Here is a 19,110-nt window from a genome sequence, read left to right on the forward strand (position 1 = left end):
TATAAATTTTTTTATTGTAGTAAAATATATATAATACAGAAGTTACCATTTTAGCTATTTTTAAGTGTATAGTTCTATGGCATTAAGTATATTCACATTGTTGTTTTAGAAATTCACATGAAGTACCATATATCACCACCATGAAAAAAGATGAACTTTTTCATTTTCCTCAACTGAAACTCAATGATCATTAAACAGACTTCCCATTCCCCTGGTTGGTGTATAAGTGACTTAAAATAAAACTCATTTTAAGTGTATATTTTGTTGGATTCTGACAAATGTATACTCTTGGGTATTCTACCATAATCAAAATATTCTCTCAAGGTCCTTTGCAGTCAGTTCCCAAATTCCACCTCTGACCTCTGATGTAGATTTGTGCTTTGTTCAAGCACACACTTTGGATATCCTGAAGATTGAAAAAACCATACCTCACTGTGGTTTTACTTTGCCTTTTAAAAACTGTGCATGAGCTTGAGAATGTTTCTGTCATGGTAGGTTCCCTTCTTCTTTTCTAGAACTTCATAAATGGGATCTTAGAGTGTATACACTTTGGTATCTGTTTTCTCTCATTCAGTGTAATGTTTTTGAAATTCACCCATGTCGGGTATTCCAACAGTTTGCTCTTTTTTATTGCTGAGTAGTGTTCAGTACTGCCTGGAAAATCCCATGGATGGAGGAGCCTGGTAGGCTGCAGTCCATGGGGTCACTAAGAGTCGGACACGACTGAGCGACTTCCCTTTCATTTTTCACTTTCATGCACTGGAGAAGGAAATGGCACCCCACTCCAGTGTTCTTGCCTGGAGAATCCCAGGGACGGGGGAGCCTGGTGGGCTGCCATCTATGGGGCTGCACAGAGTCGGACACGACTGAAGCGACTTAGCAGCAGCAGCAGTGTTCTATTATGGGCTTCCCTGGTGGCTCAGCGGTAAAGAATCCACCTGCCAAGCAGTAGACGCAGTTTCAATTCCTGGGTGAAGGAAATCCCCTGGAGGAGGGCATGGCAACCCACTCCAGTATTCTTGCCGGAAAAATCCCATGGAGAGAGGAGCCTGGAGGGCTACAGTCCATAGGGTCACAAAGAGCTGGACATGACTTAGCAGTCAAACAATCTAGTGAAACAAGTATTTCATTATATTTGGTAGAATATACCAAAACACATTTATTGATTCACTTGCTGACAGACATTTTGGTTAATTTCAGTTTTGCTTTTGATATTATGAATATAGCTTCTGTAAACACTCATGTGCAAGTCTTTGGGTGAACATATTCTTCATTTCTCTTGGGTACAATGAAAGGAGTAGAATAGCTGGGTCATGTGATTAGTGTAACTTTAAGAAGCAGTCCAGCTGTTTCCCGGTGTGCTTGTTCCATTTTGTATCTCCACCAGCTCTACATCCTTCCCAATACTTACTTGGTGGTGGTGTCAATTTTAAAATTTTGGTCATTCTAGTGAATTTAATTTGCATTTCTCTGATGAATAAAAATGCTGAGCATTTTTCAAGTGCTTAATCCAAGATTATGAAAACCTTTTCCTATCATTTCTTTTAGAAGTATCATCGTTTTTAGCTTTTAGGTCTTTGGTTATTTCAAGTTAATCTTGGGGTTTGGGGTCAATAAAAGCCAAGGCTCATTTTTTTTTCCATGCAATTATCCAGTTTTTGCAGGACATTTTGTTGAAAAGATATCCTCAGCTCATTGAATTACATTGGTACTTCTGTCAAAAATCAATTGGCTATATATGTGAAGATCTGTTTCTAGACTGTTTACCATATTCTATTAATTTGTATGCTTGTTCTTATATCAAAACCACACTGTCTTAATTACTGTAGCTTTATAGCTAGTATTGAAATCAGTTACTGTCATTCCTTCAACTTTGTTCTTCTATTTCAAAATTTTTTGGCTCTGCAATTCCATATAAATTTTAAAATGAGTTTGTCACTGTTTTCAAAAAACGTGCTGAGATTGTGAAAGAGATTTCAGTGAATCTATGGATTAATATTTTTTTCATTTAAAAAATTTCATTGTGATCTTAGGGTCTCTTGAGCATGAAGACTTGAATCCTTGTGTGTTCTGAGATAGTTTTATTGTGACTTTTTTTCACAACTATCTATCTCAGGAAAACTATCTCTGATAATTCATTGAGGCCTGTATTGAAAACATGTTTATCAGAGATTTTGCATTCATTTTTTCCAGGCCTCATTTACTGCTCTGGCCTACATTAAACACAAATTCCACATAGGATTTTTTGGAGAACAATGTATGTGAATTTCAATCTTAAACCCATGTAAAAATGAATTTATGACTGTAATTTATTCTCTTATCTTAGGTCTGGTTTCCTTGGAAACAGACCCTGAGACCTGATCTGAGTGCAAGTAGTTAATTTTAGAGGTGATATCTTGGGTAGCAGTAGGGCAGTGGAGAATTAGACAAAAAAAGGAATTGGATACGGTGTATTAATGAGATTGAAGTTACCATTGGACAACCGGGACTCAGTTTCACTAAGCTCCTGTTGCAGATGGTACACAGGTACATTAGATGTGCCTGACATGAGAGGTGAGGAAGCTGGGGTATTTCTCTACCCATTTGCAATCATCATTGGTTGCTCCCTGCAGGCAGTAGCTCCCTGGCTTCCAGACATTCAGATGAAAAGTGCTCGGGCAGTCAGTGAAAGCTCTCAGCGGAACACTTATACTCTTTTGTCCAAAAGGAGGATTTCTTTCTTAGGTTCCTTTTCATTAGGAAAACTCAAGTAGGAAGTATCTCCAACACAAACACGCTTCTTTGCTTCATCATTAGTCTGTTCTCTTATGATGATTAATTTTGTGGGTCAGCTTGACTGGGCCACGGGGACCCATATATTTGGTCAAACATTATTCTAAGTGTGTGGCTGTAAGAGTGTTTTTGGATGGGATTAGAACACCTTCAACAAGAAAGTCCTTTACTCCTGAAAAACTATTTTAGCTAAATCTCATTGTACATTACAGAAACATTCAACAGGAGGAACTGAAAAGGAGTAGTTCCCTGATGGCTCAGCGGTAAAGAATCCGTCTGCCAATGCAGGAGACGCAGGAGACGCAGGAGACATGGGATCAATCCCTGGGTCAGGAAGATCCCCTGGAGGAGGAAATGGCAACCCATATCAGTATTCTAGCCTGGGAAACCCCATGTACCGAGGAGCTTGGTAGGCTGTAGCACATGGGGTTGCAAACTCGGACATGACTAAGTGACTGAGCGTGAAAGCACAGTTATGTAACACTGAACTGCAGTGCCATTGGCATATAAAAGATAGTAGTTCCTATTATTTGGTTTCTGAATCTATGATCTAGGAATTTTAGGTCTTAGGAGGAGCACAAGGTTGAAAGTATAACAATGACATAATAAGGATATTGTATTGAGCTATTACCATGTGCCAGCTGCTGTGCCCATGTATTACCTGCTGTCGTGTCCAATCACAATTAGTCTCTGAAACAGCCTTGCAGTGGGTCACCTTCCTTTCCTCATTTACATATAGGGATGCTGCTGCCGCTGCTGAGTCACTTCAGTCGTATCCGACTCTGTGCGACCCCATAGACGGCAGCCCACCAGGCTCCCCCATCCCTGAGATTCTCCAGGCAAGAACACTGGAGTGGGTTGCCATTTCCTTCTCCAATGTGTGAAAGTGAAAAGTGAAAGTGAAGTCGCTCAGTCGTGTCCGACCCTCAGCGACCCCATGGACTGCAGCCTACCAGGCTCCTCTGTCCATGGGATTTTCCAGGCAAGAGTACTGGAGAGGGGTGCCATTGCCTTCTCCAACATATAGGGATACTGACGCTTAAAGAAGTTCCATAAATTTCCTAAGGTTACTCAGGTTGTAGGTTGCAGTCTTGTCACTAAAGACCATTCTGAAAATTTCACTCGCTCGTTAAACAAATGTTTATTTGATCTCTGTATACCTGGCACTCTGCTAGGTGCTGGATGTTCAACAATGGATAAAGAGAGTTTGTGTCCTCTTCCTAGGCTCATGCAGAAAAATGTCCAGTGCTTATTAAATGGCACTGCACTGGGGGCCTTTGGTAAGGAGGCTTCTGACATCTGCTTGTGTAAAGATGCAGCCACAGAGCCTGAGTGGGACTTCTTAATCCCTCAATGATTGCAAAGCCCTCTTTACCTGTTTTAATATCTGTGGATGACATTGCTTTCAAGGAGTAAACAAAGAAAGGCTTGGTGGCAGCTGGCATTTTGTGGCTGAGCCCTGATACCTAAAGTGGTAACAAGCAACAGCTTGTGGTCTCAGTGGGTGAAGGCAGTTGGTGGCTCCCTGGCCTTTTAGGAAGAAGCCTCAGGACCGCAAACCAAAGCCATCGAAAGTCCTTGGCTGCTAGGGTCTGAAGGGTCTCAGGCATGTTTGTGTCTGGGGGAGAAGGAAGACCTGGCAGAAATTCAGCAGGGCTAGGAGAGCTGGGTGCCCTGGCTTTGTTTCAGGAGCAGGGCATCCTAATACAGGCTCACGGTCCGTGTCCTGTCCTAATTATGGTGAGGGAGAGTCAGTTCCGCTGAGTGGCAGCCTCAGAAGATAACCCCCTCACCTCATCTCTCGTTCTTCCCCTTTCTAGCTGAATATTTGAAACAGCAAATGACGTGGGACCTCGTGAAGTTTCTTCCCACAGGTTTGTTCTCTGCTGGTGCTTTGGTCAGAATTTCTTCAAAATTCCACACAGGAAGGTGGTCATGAAGCAATGGGAGGTTTTAGGGGCGACCTCAACACAGATCAAAGTGCCTCTCAGCGATTTTTGGAATGTTTACCTGCAGGAAAGCCTTTGGTGATCACTATCTAGCCAGGAGACTGAGGGGCTTCCTTGTGATGTTTTCCCCAGCATGACTAGCAGACAGGTGGGCATCTTTTCAGGAACTGGATAGGGCGTTGCTGAGATGCTTTGTCCCACGGAACAGGTGGGACTGACCTCGGACAGGCAGCTGGAGCCAGAGGGAAAGAGCATCGCGTGAACAAGATGCCAGAGCCTTGCTTTAATCCCAGTGTGCTAGTCACTCGGTCATGTCCAACTCTTTGTGACCCCATGGACTGTAGCCCACCAGGCTCCTCTGCCCATGGAATTCTCCAGGCAAGAATACTGGAGTGGGTTGCCATTTCTTGCTCCAGAGGATCTTCCCGACTCAGGGATCGAACCTAGATCTCCTGCCTTGCAGACAGTTTCTTTACCGTCTGGGCCACCAGGAAAGTCAATTAATCCCAGAGGAGACAGAAAATCAGGGCCAGGACAGGTGAGACTCAAACCAAGAAACGGAGGAGAATCCAGGGGACCACAGACCACCTTCTACTGCAGAAAAAGCAACAAAAGGAAATGAGGGGAAGTCTGGAAGCTTCCTCACCTGGAGCCTGGGGGCTGGGGCCTGAGGTGTGATGGGCTGAACAGTGCCCGGGCAGCCTGTTCTCCCTGTCGTCTGACATTGATTAATCCTCTTATTCATTCAACAAATATTTATTAAGCTCTTATTCCTCGCCAGGCCCTGGGGACACAACGGCAAACGATACATGCCCTGCCCTCATGGAAAGGAGGAAGTTGGTCAATAAACAGACATGTGAAAATGCCAGCAGAGGCAGTGGAGAACCACAAAGGGAGCTTAGAGGGATGGAGATGGGGTGGCCTGGGTACATCTGCTATTTTTAGAGAAAGAATTCAGGAATGCTGGCTCTGATGATGCTCAGCAGACTCAGAAGGGGCAGGCTCTCTAGACCTCTGCAGGAGGAGAGCTCCATTGTTGTTGCGTTAGTAGCTCAGTCGTATCCGACTCTCTGACACCCCATGGACTCTAGCCCACCAGGCTCCTCTGTCCATGGAATTCTCCAGGCAAGAATACTAGAGTGGGTTGCCATTCCCTTCTCCAGGGGATCCTCTCGACCCAGGGATGGAACCTGGGTCTCCTGCATTGCAGGCAGATTCTTTACTGTCTGAACCACCAGGGAAGCAGGAAGAGCGCGTTGGGCAGAAACGTTACGGACCTCAATCCCAGGAGATGTGGAAGGGCCCAGAAACTTATACTGGCCTCCAGCATCTACACAATTGGCCCAGCTCACAAAGCATTGGTTCTGCCCTCAATGATACCTGATTAGAATGACATGCTTGCCTTCTTTAAAATTTGGATTTTCATTAAATTGCACAGAAAAAAATATTGGTAGCTTTCAAATTCATTGGCCTCACAACTGGATTTGGGTGGAAGGAGGCTGGCTGAGGTAAAAGGCTTTCCTGACCTCATAACATTTCAGATGAGACCTGAAGGATGGAGAGTCACCCAGAGCTTCAGGGAAGGGCAGGTGGGCCATGTTCAGAGGTTACAGTGCATCAAAGGCCCTGAGGAGGTCTGCTAATTTTGAGGTTCTCATTTCCAGGGTGGTACTCTACTGCCCTGAGTCTCTAAGCATGGGATGGGCATCCTCTCCTTAGTGCAAACCGAAGCCATCAGCCCATCTGCCCTGCAGCCATTCTAGGGTGTCTTCTGTTCCTATGCCCCAGGCTGCTATCCAAGATCCTGTTTATATATTTGATGCTGGTCCTTAAATTTTTAAAGACAGCCCACCAGCCCAGCGTTGAAACTATTCCATATGTCTCCTAAGGTGCCTTTTATCTCCCCTGGGTCCTGGGGTGGACTGGCCTTTTGGTCCTGAACGCCTGTTCTCTTGCTTCAATGCCAGGCTTGGCTAGGTTTGCTCAGTGACATCTGGAAAATGACTTTCCTGCCCCATGTTTCAGCTTTTTTCTAACTACATGCCATTCTATCATCTTTATACTTGTAGCTCCATAAGGGCAAGGACTATTTTGTTCATGGCTATTTCCGTAGCAACTAGAAGACTGCCTGCCATCCAGCAGCCCAGAGTTGCTCTTGCTGGTTCTGGTCACTGGCCGCTCATATCAATGAATGGCCAATGTCGTGCTCTCTGTGGGTTTCCATCTTGGCTCCTTTGATCCTTTTGATTCTGAGTCAATGCCTTCCTGGTTTATATTCTCTGTGACTCAGGGGCCGCCTTGTGATCTCCTCCTTAGTCTTTCTAGAGAGTGCAATCCTGCCTCTATGATCCACTCTCTATATATTTGCTATTTGAAGAGCAGGAATCTCACCTCTCACTCTCCAGATGTCATTGTATTAGCAATTCATGGACACCCTCCTAAAAAAAAAAAAAAATCCAAGTTCTCTTTCTCACCAATGTCCCATCCATGGTCTGGGAAGCCTTCCTGAAAGTCACGTCCAAACTGTGAGCAGACCTTACCCTTCGGCCTCAAAGAAGCATTGGAGGGCCATGTCACTGCTGTAGGGAAAGAAGTTTGCATTTAGACAAGGATGACCTGGGTGTGCGGCATCCCAGCTCTGTCACTTACAGTGGGGCACGCTCGGGCAAGCCCCTCCCTTCCCTGTGCTCCGCCTTCTGCTCTCGGAGGGCAGTCAGTGATGTCAGCCTTGCAGAGAAGCTGTCAACAATACATGCAGACCTGAAAAACGCAGAAGGGTCTAGCACGTGGCTGGCAGTCAGCAAAATTCCTCCCAACTGTACGAAATCCTCTGAAACATCTGCTCCCTCGTGTTCAGTGGAGTAGCACAGTGTCCCCAGCAGGGGACTCTCAGACCGGGTGGCTCTGTGTGCAAAATAAGGTATTTCCCGTGGGAAAACGTTCAGCATTCCGTGAAGATTCATGATCACTTCAAGCATATTGGAACAACACAACAATAACCTGTGCGGCAAAACTATGTTGTCAGTTATGTTTACGAGGTCCAGGCATTGTCTCAGGTACAGGAAAGCACAGCTTTACCCCCAGAGCATAGCCCTTAATGAACAAGTGGCACTAAAGCATGATGAATAGACGTGTTTCCCTCTGCCAGCCTCACCTTTGCCAGAGGGACTGGAAACATTTATCCTAACCCTTGCCAAATTCACAGAAGCTTTTCTAGTTCCCACCACTTTGCTACTCAAAAGGAAGGGAATGATCGCTTCCGTGGTAGGGTGTGGTATATTTAGCAGAGTGCTGAAAGCAAGTTCAACACAAATGACCGATGTTGGCAGATTGCACAATTCTCGAGTTATTTTTGTGATAGGCAATGTTTTCCTCCCTCTTGAGCTGGCTGATGATTTCCAGTGAATAGAAACGCGTCCAGCGCAATCCAGTTAGCCCACACTGAATGTCAAGCATCCATGGGAGGTGCTGTGTTGACACTATTTTCATGGACTCCCAGTCTAGTGAAGATGGAAAATGACATGCGGTTGGGATGTTTGTAATTTGCGCTCTTGGTTTGGAAGTGGGTCGTCCGCTCAGCACAGAGAATATAAAAATACACCGTAAGGTCACCACAGCTTCTGAAGTTGGAGCCATCACCTCTTGCGGAATCAAAACATGTGTAGACACATCATGAAAGTGTTTAATATTCTTCTACGTGACCAGGTGTGGGGCTTTCCTGTCCAGCCTGGATGAGCTATCTCGCTTTGGCTTGACAGAAACTCAGGTGTATGCCCGGCTCCCTGCAGTCAGTAGGTTGCTACATTCACCACCAGCTGCACTTTCTTTGTGATACAGCCAGCAAGAATGTGTTGAATGGTATTATTGACTACTATTGAATCTAACAGATATCCTATCTCCACTCAACAACCTTTATCCGCCCCAATGGATAGGGCTGAGGACAGTATCCTTGATGATGAGTCACGTGCACCCAAGAAGGCAGTCAGATTCCATCTTCGTATTCACTTGATGATTGTTCAGAGATTCCCAGATTCTTTCTGGGAAGCTGAGTGCAGGAGTCAAGGGGAGTTTTTTTTTTCAACAGTAGTATATTAAAAATATTTATTTACTTTTGGCTGTGCTGGGTCTTCGTTGCTGTGCACGGGCTTTTCTCTAGTGTGGCAAGCTGGGGCTACTCTCCAGTTGAGGTGCGAGGGCTTCTCATTGCAGTGGTTTCTCTTGCTGTGGAGCACAGGTTCTAGGGTACAGGGGGCTTCTGTAGTTGTGGTTTCTGGGCTCAACAGTTTTGCCTCCTGCTCTAGAGGACAGCTTCAGTAGTTGTGCGTGGGCTTAGTTGCTCTGAGGCATGTGGGATCTTCCTAGGCCAGGGATCGAACTCATGTTTTCTGCATTGGCAGGCGGACTCTTTAACCACTGAGCCACCAGGGAAGCCCCCCCAAGAGGAATATCTGAGTCAGTGAATATTTTCCAAGAGAAGCCTTGGCCCTGAATCTCCAGATTTCATTTTTAGAAAGGATTACATGCTTATGGTAAAAAAATAAAATAAAATAAACAATACACATTGAAGAATGAGTGTCCCTTAACCACTGAACCCCTAGTTCTCTCCCCCAGAGACAAGCACTGTTACCATTTTTCATGTGTCCTTCCAGACAGAAGCTACGCACAGAAGAGGAGCTTTGATTTCTAAAACGCAGTTTCATACATCAGCTGAAGTGGTTCACAAGACACCTTTTCCAAATAACTCTCCATGGTAACGCAACTTGGGAACACACACAACACAGACTCGCACGCACACAGGCAAAGTACACACACAAGCTCATTCTCTTAAGCATAAAATGGAGAGGAAATGATGCAACAGAAAGTGGCTAGGAAATATATTACCATAAACCGCAGTGGTTAGTGATTCTCAGATGGTTCCAGACAGCTTTTAGTACAGAAATAGCCCAGCGAGAACACGCCAGCCCACTCAGACTACAGACTGAACCCCAGGAACTTGCTTTTTGTGCGACCTTCCCTGTGAAGTTCAAGTCTAAACACATCAGAGCTTGGCAGGGCTGCAGGCGTACATTAGCTGACAGAGGAAACACTCTAGGTCCTCAGGCTCCCCTGGTTTCTTCCCGGTGAACTGGTAGATTCTTCTCGATGGCAGCTGCTCTTCCCCCATCCCCAGCAACATGCAGAAACCGAGAACCCCTCAAGTTACTCTGGGTCACAGAGTTGGATAAAAACCCACTTGACTCTCACACTCGGAAGGAAAGGGAGAAAACAACCCGGGAAGTAGCAAGTTAGGATATATATGTACATGTTTGGCAGAAATAAGAAAAACCGTTCTATCCACCAGACTATTCTGAAGCTAAGTGATAGGTACTCGGTGGTGGTTTAGTCGCTAAGGCATCTCCAACTCTTGTGACCCCATGGACTGTAGCCTGTCAGGCTCCTCTGTCCATGGGATTCTCCAGGCAAGAATACTGGGGTGGGTAGCCCTTCTCTTCTTCAGGGGATCTTCCCCACCCAGGGATCAAACCCACACCTCCTGCACTGCTGGCAGAGTCTTTACCCCTGGAGCCACCTGGGAAGCCCCAAGGGATGGGTAATGTTGTTCAGATTGGGAAGGTGTATTTGTCTTCAGAGTGGAGATGCCTGACTGGTACCTTGATGAGCTGTGGTTCTAGAGACTTGCCATAACTGAAATGTGAATGAGGACATTGGTGGACTAGCTTTTACCTAAGTACTATGCAGAATTAAAAGAGTCTTCATAATTATTAGTAAAATCAGTCAATCTATAGGAGCTTCATCAAAAGCCAGCATTCTAATACAGGAGCCACATGGAAGCCAATAGAAAGGATACCTTTCCATTATATCTTGGAAATACTCATGAGTGCAGGTCTTACTCCCAGTTAAGGAAATAGTTACTTATAGGTAGGGCTTTGAGGGACTCTGGCAAGATCACTTTCTGAGAAAATGCTGCCTCACTTGCTGACTAGGACCTGAAAATTGTTTACTAGTTGAGAGAGTCTTAAATTCCTCAATAACAGATCAAGTGTAATAAGCAAAGTTCCCTGCAAAGAATAGTGATAGTAATAATACTCATTTCCTGAGCACTGAATTATGGTAAGTTCTTCACTTACATTCATACTCAAGACTTTATATTTTATTTTAAAAATATCCCCTTAAAAAAAAAGATTTTGAACTTCTGATTATATGGGTCAATACATTTCCTTATGGGTTGACTTTTTGGTTACTTGGTGCTAAAAGCACACTCAGGTATGGTGAGTGTTATGACCTGTATGGCTCCTTGTGGCTCAGACGGTAAAGAGTCTGCCTGCAATGCAGGAGAGTCGGGTTTGATCCCTGGGTCAGAAAGATCCTCTGAAGAAGGAAATGGCAACCTACTCCAGTATTCTTGCCTGGGAAATCCCATGGACGGAGGAGCCTGGAGGGCTAAGGTCGAGTCGGACACAACAGAGTGACTAACACACACACACACACATGACCTATATTTTTCATCCGGGAGGGAAGGTAGTTTGCAATCGTTCAGACAGCTAGGAAGCAGAAGAGTGAGAATTTGAACTCAGCTCTCCTTGTTGGGTTTCCCAGGTGGAGCTACTTGCTAATGGAGGAGATGATGCAAGTTCAACCCCTCGGTTGGGAAGATCCCCTGGAGGAGGGCATGGCAACCCACTCTCGTGTTCTTGCTTGGAGAATCCCATGGGCAGAGGATCCTGATGGTTAGGTCCGTGGGGTTGCAAGAGTCGGACACGACTGAGCGACTAAGCGCGCACGCTCCGTGTGAAGTCCCACCCTCATAAGGCTGCCTCCAAAGGGTGAGATGTGCACTGTTCCTGAGAGTAGGTGGTTTGTGGTTTGGTTTTGGTGGGTTGGGGTCCTGAGAAAACATGAAAGGAGTGGGCATCTGGAGACCATGGAACGAAGAGAAGGCCCGGAGAGTGGGCGGTGGGAGGCTGGCAGAGGTGATACATAAAAGACAGTTCTCACTGAGTTCTGTTCAGGACTGGCCTGGGCTCCGGTATTTCTTCATGTCTCTGAGTTGGAAGATGCCCTCTCTCTCCTCCTTTCTTCCCAAACAGATCGGCACAGTATGTTGTTTTGCAAGAACAATCCTGGAAGACGGGAAGGCGCGTGTTCCTTCGAGGAGCAGGCTGATTGGTCCAGGCAGTTCTATTAATATAAACGGCAACCGCCCACAGCACACTACTCCAGAGACAGTTTATAATCACACAGGGAACAAGCTGCAGGATTCCAGCTGTCAATGCTGCTGAGACGTAGCAGCAGCAGATCTTGCAAAGACACTCGAGCCACGACATGAAGTCAGGATTTTTATAACCCGGGATCTCTGGGCTCCCTGCCCCCTCAGTGGATGCCAACATCTGAGGGGGATGCTCGCCTCTATTCCCACTATGCCACCCACTCCCACCACATTCCTGCCTCCTCTGAAGAGAGGGAGGAGGCCAATTTTAACCTGTAATCTGAAGCCCTGTTTAGGGCAGTCCCGAGGTGGCACAGCTAAAGGACACTTTCAGGCTTCAGGGGAGCAAGGCAAATGAGAAGGTAACAGCTCGTCTCTGCAACAAATATCCAGAGTTTACAACGTGTGCTCAGTCGCTCAGTCGTATCTGACTCTTTGCGATCCAATGGACTGTAGCCCACCAGACTCCTCTGTCCATGGGATTCTCCAGGCCAGAATACTGGAGTGGGTTGCCATTTCCTCCTCCAGGGGATTTTCCTGACCCAGGGATGGAACCCTATCTCCTGTGTCTCCTGCATTGGTAGGCGAATTCTTTACTGATAGCGCCACCTGGGAATAGGGGCAGATCACCCTTGATAAAAATTTCAGTGGTGAGTCGCTTTGCCTAAATTCATTTTCTCACTTCAATTTGTTCCTGTGTCTCTGCTGGAAAAGGAAGTTCGCAAGGTACTGTGACATTATGGAAATACTACAGGCTGGCGGTCAAAGGAAGGGGATTCTAATTCTGGCTTTTATCATTAACTAGCTGAGTAACTTCAGTAAGTCACTTAACCTCTCTGGTTCTCATTAAAACCAAAGGATCTCTTTCAGTAAAAAAAAAAAAAAAAAAAAATCCAGTGTTGGACTTTCTCCTAATTTTAAACTGATTCCTGTAGGAAACAGCACACGCATTTAACTGAAGACTCTCTGTGGGCTTCCCTCGGTGGCTCAGTGGCAAAGAATTTCTGCCTGTCAGTTCAATCCCTGGGTTGGGAAGATCTCCTGGAGAAGGAAATGGCAACCCACTCCGGTATTCTTGCTGGGAAATCCCATGGACAGAGGAGCCTGGCGGGCTACAGTCCCTGGGGGCACAGAGAGTCCAACACGACTGAGTGACTAAGCAACAACTGGGCAGTGCTGGGCATTATTTTGACACCAGGAAAGGACACCAGTTAGGGACCAGTTCTTCCGAAGATGTTTCTAAAAGGTCGCTGTGAGTCTGGAAAGGACAATAAACCACCAGCTTCCCTCTCCTTATTTTACAGACAAAGAAACTAAAGCTGAAAGCGATTCTGTGGCGCCCAGGCCAGCATGCCCCGGCCTCCTGATTCCCTGGGGAATTATGAAACGTTGATCTTGCCAACCCAGGCCTGGGTTAGTCCAGATTTGGAGGCGTGAGGATGCAATCACCGAATTCCTGTTAGAGCCAAGTGGTGGGGTCCACGAATGGTGGACGTCTCAGCCTTCCTGGCTGGTACTGCGCCCCCTTCTGGCCACACGCTGATTCGCTCCCTAGAAGAGGCCTCTGCGGTCAGCATGGGCCGCCTCTCCACCCTCGCCACCCACGTGGGTACCCTTTCTCCTGCCATCCTGGGGATGAGAGACCAGCAAGTCCTGACGCTGACTTTGGAGTACCCGGGCCAGGGGGTGGGTCCAGTGCCCTTGAGGAGACAAACTCACAAATGGCCGTGTTCCCGCTTCTCTCCCTGTACTGACCAGGAGTTGACTTTGCCCCTTGTAAAACATTACAAATAGAAGAAGGATGACTATATTATGGCATCTATGAAACCTGATAAAAAGTAATTTAGGACTTAACAGCAACCAAAGCATCACCTCAGGAGACTAGTCAGGAGTCATGAGGCCACAGGAGGAGCTGGCCTCTCAGATCCCAGCCAGGCCGCCAGTCAAGGCTGTGTGACTCACACAGTCAAAGGGACAAGTCTCAGGCCTCAGGGCTTAATCTGTAAACCGGAGGTGTAGAATGGACATTAAAAAAGACCAAAAAGCAAACCAACAACACAGCTTTAATGGAGCTAGCATGCAACTTACAAGTGACCCATTTAAAATGTGCCATTCAGTGGTTCTCCGTACCTTCACTGAGGTGCACAACCATCACCAAAATTGGTTTTTTTTTGTTTTTGCTTTTCCAACTTAATTTAGAAAAACAAATCCAGGTCTCAGTGCACTTGTGCCCCCTGTCCCCCACCCCTAGCCTCTGAAAATTTTTTTTTCAAAATTGGATTTTAGAATATTTTCATCAGTCCAGAAAGAAAGCCTGTAGAATTAGCTCTCACATGTCATCTCCCCCCATCCTCAGCCTCCAGCCCTCTGCAACAATCAGTCTACTTTCTGTCTTTATAGATTTGCCTATTCTTGTGAGGTTGTGTATATGTCTGTACAATACATATATATTATTTACAAAATTTAATATATATAATTACATATATATAATTTTTTTTAATGCACAAGAGATTGGGGTGAAAGCATAGTGTGACCTATAAGGGTACCAATTCTTCCTCCCTCCTCTTGGAGATCTGAAATCTTGCTTGGCTTGAGAAGAGGAGGAGACCCTCAGTTTCCATGGAAAGCTGAGAGCAAGCAAGAAGGGCCTTATACAAATAAAATAGAATTCAGATGAGATGTGAATGTTCCCAAGGGGCCTGGGTCAGGATCTGGGGAGCCCAGTTTTCTGGGAAATTTTTGAAAAGAGGCTGAAATTTGTTTTATTTTCTCATGTAGTGGTTGATGTTGGAGAAGGCAATGGCACCCCACTCAAGTACTCTTGCCTGGAAAATCCCATGGATGGAGGAGCCTGGTAGGTTGTAGTCCATGGTGTCACTAAGAGTCAGACATGACTGATCGACTTCCCTTTCACTTTTCACTTTCACGCATTGGAGAAGGAAATGGCAACCCACTCCAGTGTTCTTGCCTGGAGAATCCCAGGGACGGGGGAGCCTGGTGGGCTGCCGTCTATGGGGTCGCACAGAGTCGGACATGACTGAGCAACTTAGCAGCAGCAGTAGCAAATTGATTAAGAATGAAATATCCTAGTTAATGATCGGGTCACAGATAAAAGGGTGAACTAAGCAGGAGGGAATTACCTAAGGCCTAAACTTCAGATGAAGCTAAGGCTTGGACAGTGAGCTCCATGCCAACACCAATTCTTTGGTAGGAAGACCTCCAAAGAGAAGTATGGACAGTCACAATTACCCTGGGATTTATATGAAGGGCTGGTGTAGTATAATACTTATTTCCTCTACATTCCTCTAATATCTACTGCAATCTCTATACCAGCCATTCAAAGGATGATGATGTTCTTTTGCTGGGATATGGTATCGTCTGTCTTGGTGCTCTGGGGTGGTTGCTAGGGAGCATACTAAGGGGAATTTACTTGTTTGGGTGGTGGTGTAACTAATATGCCTAGCAATTACTAGTAAGTGATTCCAGTTACTACACATGGACTGCATTATATTTTCCATGAATGTATGGTTTTACAGTTTGCAGAACGTGTCCATGTGTTTGGCCTCACTTGATCCTCACCAAGTGCTCTCAGTTGGGTGGGGTCTCTATTCCTTGGAGTCGGGAGGCTTAGGCTTGAATCTGGAATAACCACTTAGTAGCTGGGTGCTCTCAGACAAGTTTTTCCACTCTCTCATTCTTGATTCCCTCAACATAAAACAGAGATCATTATAATACTTACTTCCTAGGGATGCGATGAAGATAAATGGCAACCCACTCCAGTGTTCTTGCCTGTAGAATCCCATGGACAGAGGAGCCTCGTGGGCTACAGTTAATAGGGTCGCAAAGAGTTGGACATGACTGAAGCAACAGAGCACGCCAAGGTTTTAGAACTGTGCCTCTAAGACAGTAAATGGACGCCCTATAATTATTCCCATTATCATTATTGTTGTTGATACTATGATTTTAGAAATGTGGGACTGAGGATCGGCAATGTTAGATGGCTTCGCCAGAGCAAAGCAAGTGGCAAGGCTGGAGGCTGAAACCAGGGCTCCTGACTCATTCTACCCGTGGTTGTGAAATCATCTGCCTGTAAAAACTGGTGTGTAGCGACCAGATCAAGATCTTGTGCTGCCCTGACAAAATAATCATGGTTTTATTCATTGGAAGGAAGACGTTAGTAGACTTTTGTCTGTCTCTCACTTTTTCCCTTAGAGTTTTCTTAAACTTTGTGGAACTGCAACTGCTTTGCTTCTCCCACTTGCTAGTGTTCATAGCCAAGTCAAGGCATTCACATAAATATTTATGCAGAAAACCGAGAATTCACTGTCCATTCTTGGTTCAACAGCCACTTTTTTTTTCGTTCCATGAGCCCCTGACCTTGTGATTTCATTTCATACATGCGTCAGTAGACTTTCTGCAGGTACACCTATCCTGGGTCGCAAGAAGGAATTACAGATACACCAATAATTTGCAGTATTTCACAAAGAACATATTGTTCTGTAGAGAGCAAGATGCCTTCTAAGTCCACCCACCCTGAACAAGCCTGAGGGCTGTTGTCTCAGTCATCCTTCCCTGACCTTGAATTCTACCAAATGTAGACTTATTTTTCACACTTCCTACGACCACTCAAATTTCAGATCAAGCAGTCCTATGGCTGTCTTTACTGTAGCCTGTGTTTTATTAAATTTTCACGAACATTGTAAACAACACTGTTGAATGCCAATCCAACAACCATTTCCAAACTCCTTCTTCCTTGCCCACCTCCTACCAGAGGGGCTGGAAAGCTAAACATTCCCTTTGGTAACTTTTCTTGCTACAGATGGCCATGTGACCTAGTCCTGGCCTACAAGACAGGAGAGAATTTCTGTGGGAGGGGCGGAAAACCTTCTTCCCTGATTAAAAGGAGAGAGACCTTTTATGAGAAGAATGCTCTTATGCATCTCTCTCTTTTTGTCTTGGATGCTTTGTGAGGATGTGATGCCTGGAGCTGTGGCAGTCATGTTGTGATCAGCAATCCATGGCTGAAGTTGAAAGCTAATGTACAGAGACCCTGATGCTGGGAAAGATTGAAGGCAGGAGGAGACAGGGACAACAGAGGGTGAGATGGTTGGATGGCATCACCGACTCGATGGACATGAGTTTGAGCAAGCTCCAGGCTTGGTTTTGGACAGGGAAGCCTGGCATTCTGCATTCCATGGGGTCGCAAAGAATCAGACATGACTGAGCGACGGAACTAAACTGTACAGAGGAAGGTAAGAGTGGAAAGGTGAAGGGTTAAACTGCCACCCAGTCCTGAGGATCACTTATTTCTAGACTTGAGTAGTAAAAGTCATGAGGTATAAATCACTGTTAGTTTTATGCTACTTACAGTTGAAAGCATCCAACTGATACAAATGTGAAAAAAAAAACAACAAACCAATTCTAAGTGCTCTCACTAAGTGCTCTTCTAAGTGCACCCCACTCCAGTACTCTTGCCTGGAAAATCCCATGGACAGAGGAGCTTGGAAGGCTGCAGTCCATGGGGTCGCTGAGGGTCGGACATGACTGAGCGACTTGACTTTCACTTTTCACTTTCATGCATTGGAGAAGGAAATGGCAACCCACTCCAGTGTTCTTGCCTGGAGAATCCCAGGGACGGGGGAGCCTGGTGGGCTGCCGTCTGTGGGATGGCACAGAGTCGGACACGACTGAAGTCACTTAGCAGCAAGTGCTCTCATGGGATCACTGAGTATTTTGATTCCCCCAAGCTTCCATCTTTTCCCCACCAAGTTTTACCACTGTTTTCACAGGTAGCAGTTCTTGAGGTCTGAGCTAGACACTGCCTGATCCAGCACTTCAGGTTCATGCAGGCCATAACTAGTATCAAAGATCAGAGAACTAGTGAAAAATATCTCTGTGCTAGGTAGACACTAGCTTTCATGCTGAGGGACAAGAGGCTGCTAAGCAGCAGTTTTTCTCCTAAGGGAATGGGTGTTGAGGAGTTGGAGATGGCCGAAAAGTTTTTTAAAAAGCCTTCCCCGAGAAGGTGTAAGTGCAGAAACACCATGCTGACCTGAAGCTGTTGTGTGCAGCTCTTGGGCTTTATGTTAAGCTGACTTGGAACTTCAGAATCATGAGCAATAGATCAGGGTTTACTGAAACACATATTGTGTGCAAAAAGAAAGAAATAGAACTGAAAGGAATAGTTAGGACCTTGTAAGATGTGAGCATGTATCAACTTCTTACCCCTGAGTGTTGGCCTAAAAAGTTCCCCACGTACCTGTGACATGCAAAACAGTGGAAGCTCACTGCTCTCTATTTAAAATTTAGAGATGCCGGAGCTCACATCCTGTAGCTGACAGCGGCCACCACAACCCCTTGATGGGGTCCTGGTCTGGTCCTCCGTGGAAACTGCAGAACTAGAGTAGAAACACGGCTGCCAGCAGAACGAACAGCGAGACTCTGCTGTGGAGTGCCAGGGCTTTAGAGTCCAGCGACAACGCTGTTTTTAGAAAATGCCTTTCTTTAAAACAATAATCAAAGAGCCGTGGTAAAAAGCAGGTTTTTAGTTTGTCTACGCGCCACACAAGTGGAAGGGGGACTGAGGTGAGAAGGCAGACAGAAGACTGACGTCTGGAACTTCAGTGGCACGGTTTTCACAGGAAGGCTGCGTTTGTGGATCATTTAGGGGCTTTGAGAAACCGGATGCCCGCCCCCGCCGCCCCTCGAATCTAGTCAGTTCTTGGTGACTCTCTAACTTGAGGAAAAGGTTTCTGGTTGGAGAAAATGAAAGGGGCCCAAAATTAGTTTCCAGGTGCTCGCTCATTTATTCGCTCCCTCAAGCCATTCCTCTGCTTCCCTCTCGAGCAGGCGTCTGTCACACAGAAGCTAAGCCTGTGCAGGTGACCCAGAAAAGCCCCACCTTTCAGGGGTGGCATTTGTGTCGAACAGGTGGGTCCTGGGGAAGGAGCGTGGAGACCCTCTCAGGACCCCTCCTCCCGTTGCTCCTGCAGCGCTTGCTTCGGTTTCTTCCAGGCCCTTTCGCGGTGGAACTCTCCCAGGCTAAGTCGCAGGGCGTGTGCTGGCAACTTCACCACCGTGAAGCTGGTCTGAGAGAACTACCCACCCCAGTAAGAAGTGGAAGTGTGAGGTGCCGGCGGGTGAGTTCCCATGGTACCTTCGTCTTGCTCTTCCTGAATTTTG

This window comes from Bubalus bubalis, chromosome 2, assembly GCF_019923935.1.
Source record: "Bubalus bubalis isolate 160015118507 breed Murrah chromosome 2, NDDB_SH_1, whole genome shotgun sequence".
NCBI lineage: Eukaryota > Metazoa > Chordata > Mammalia > Artiodactyla > Bovidae > Bubalus > Bubalus bubalis.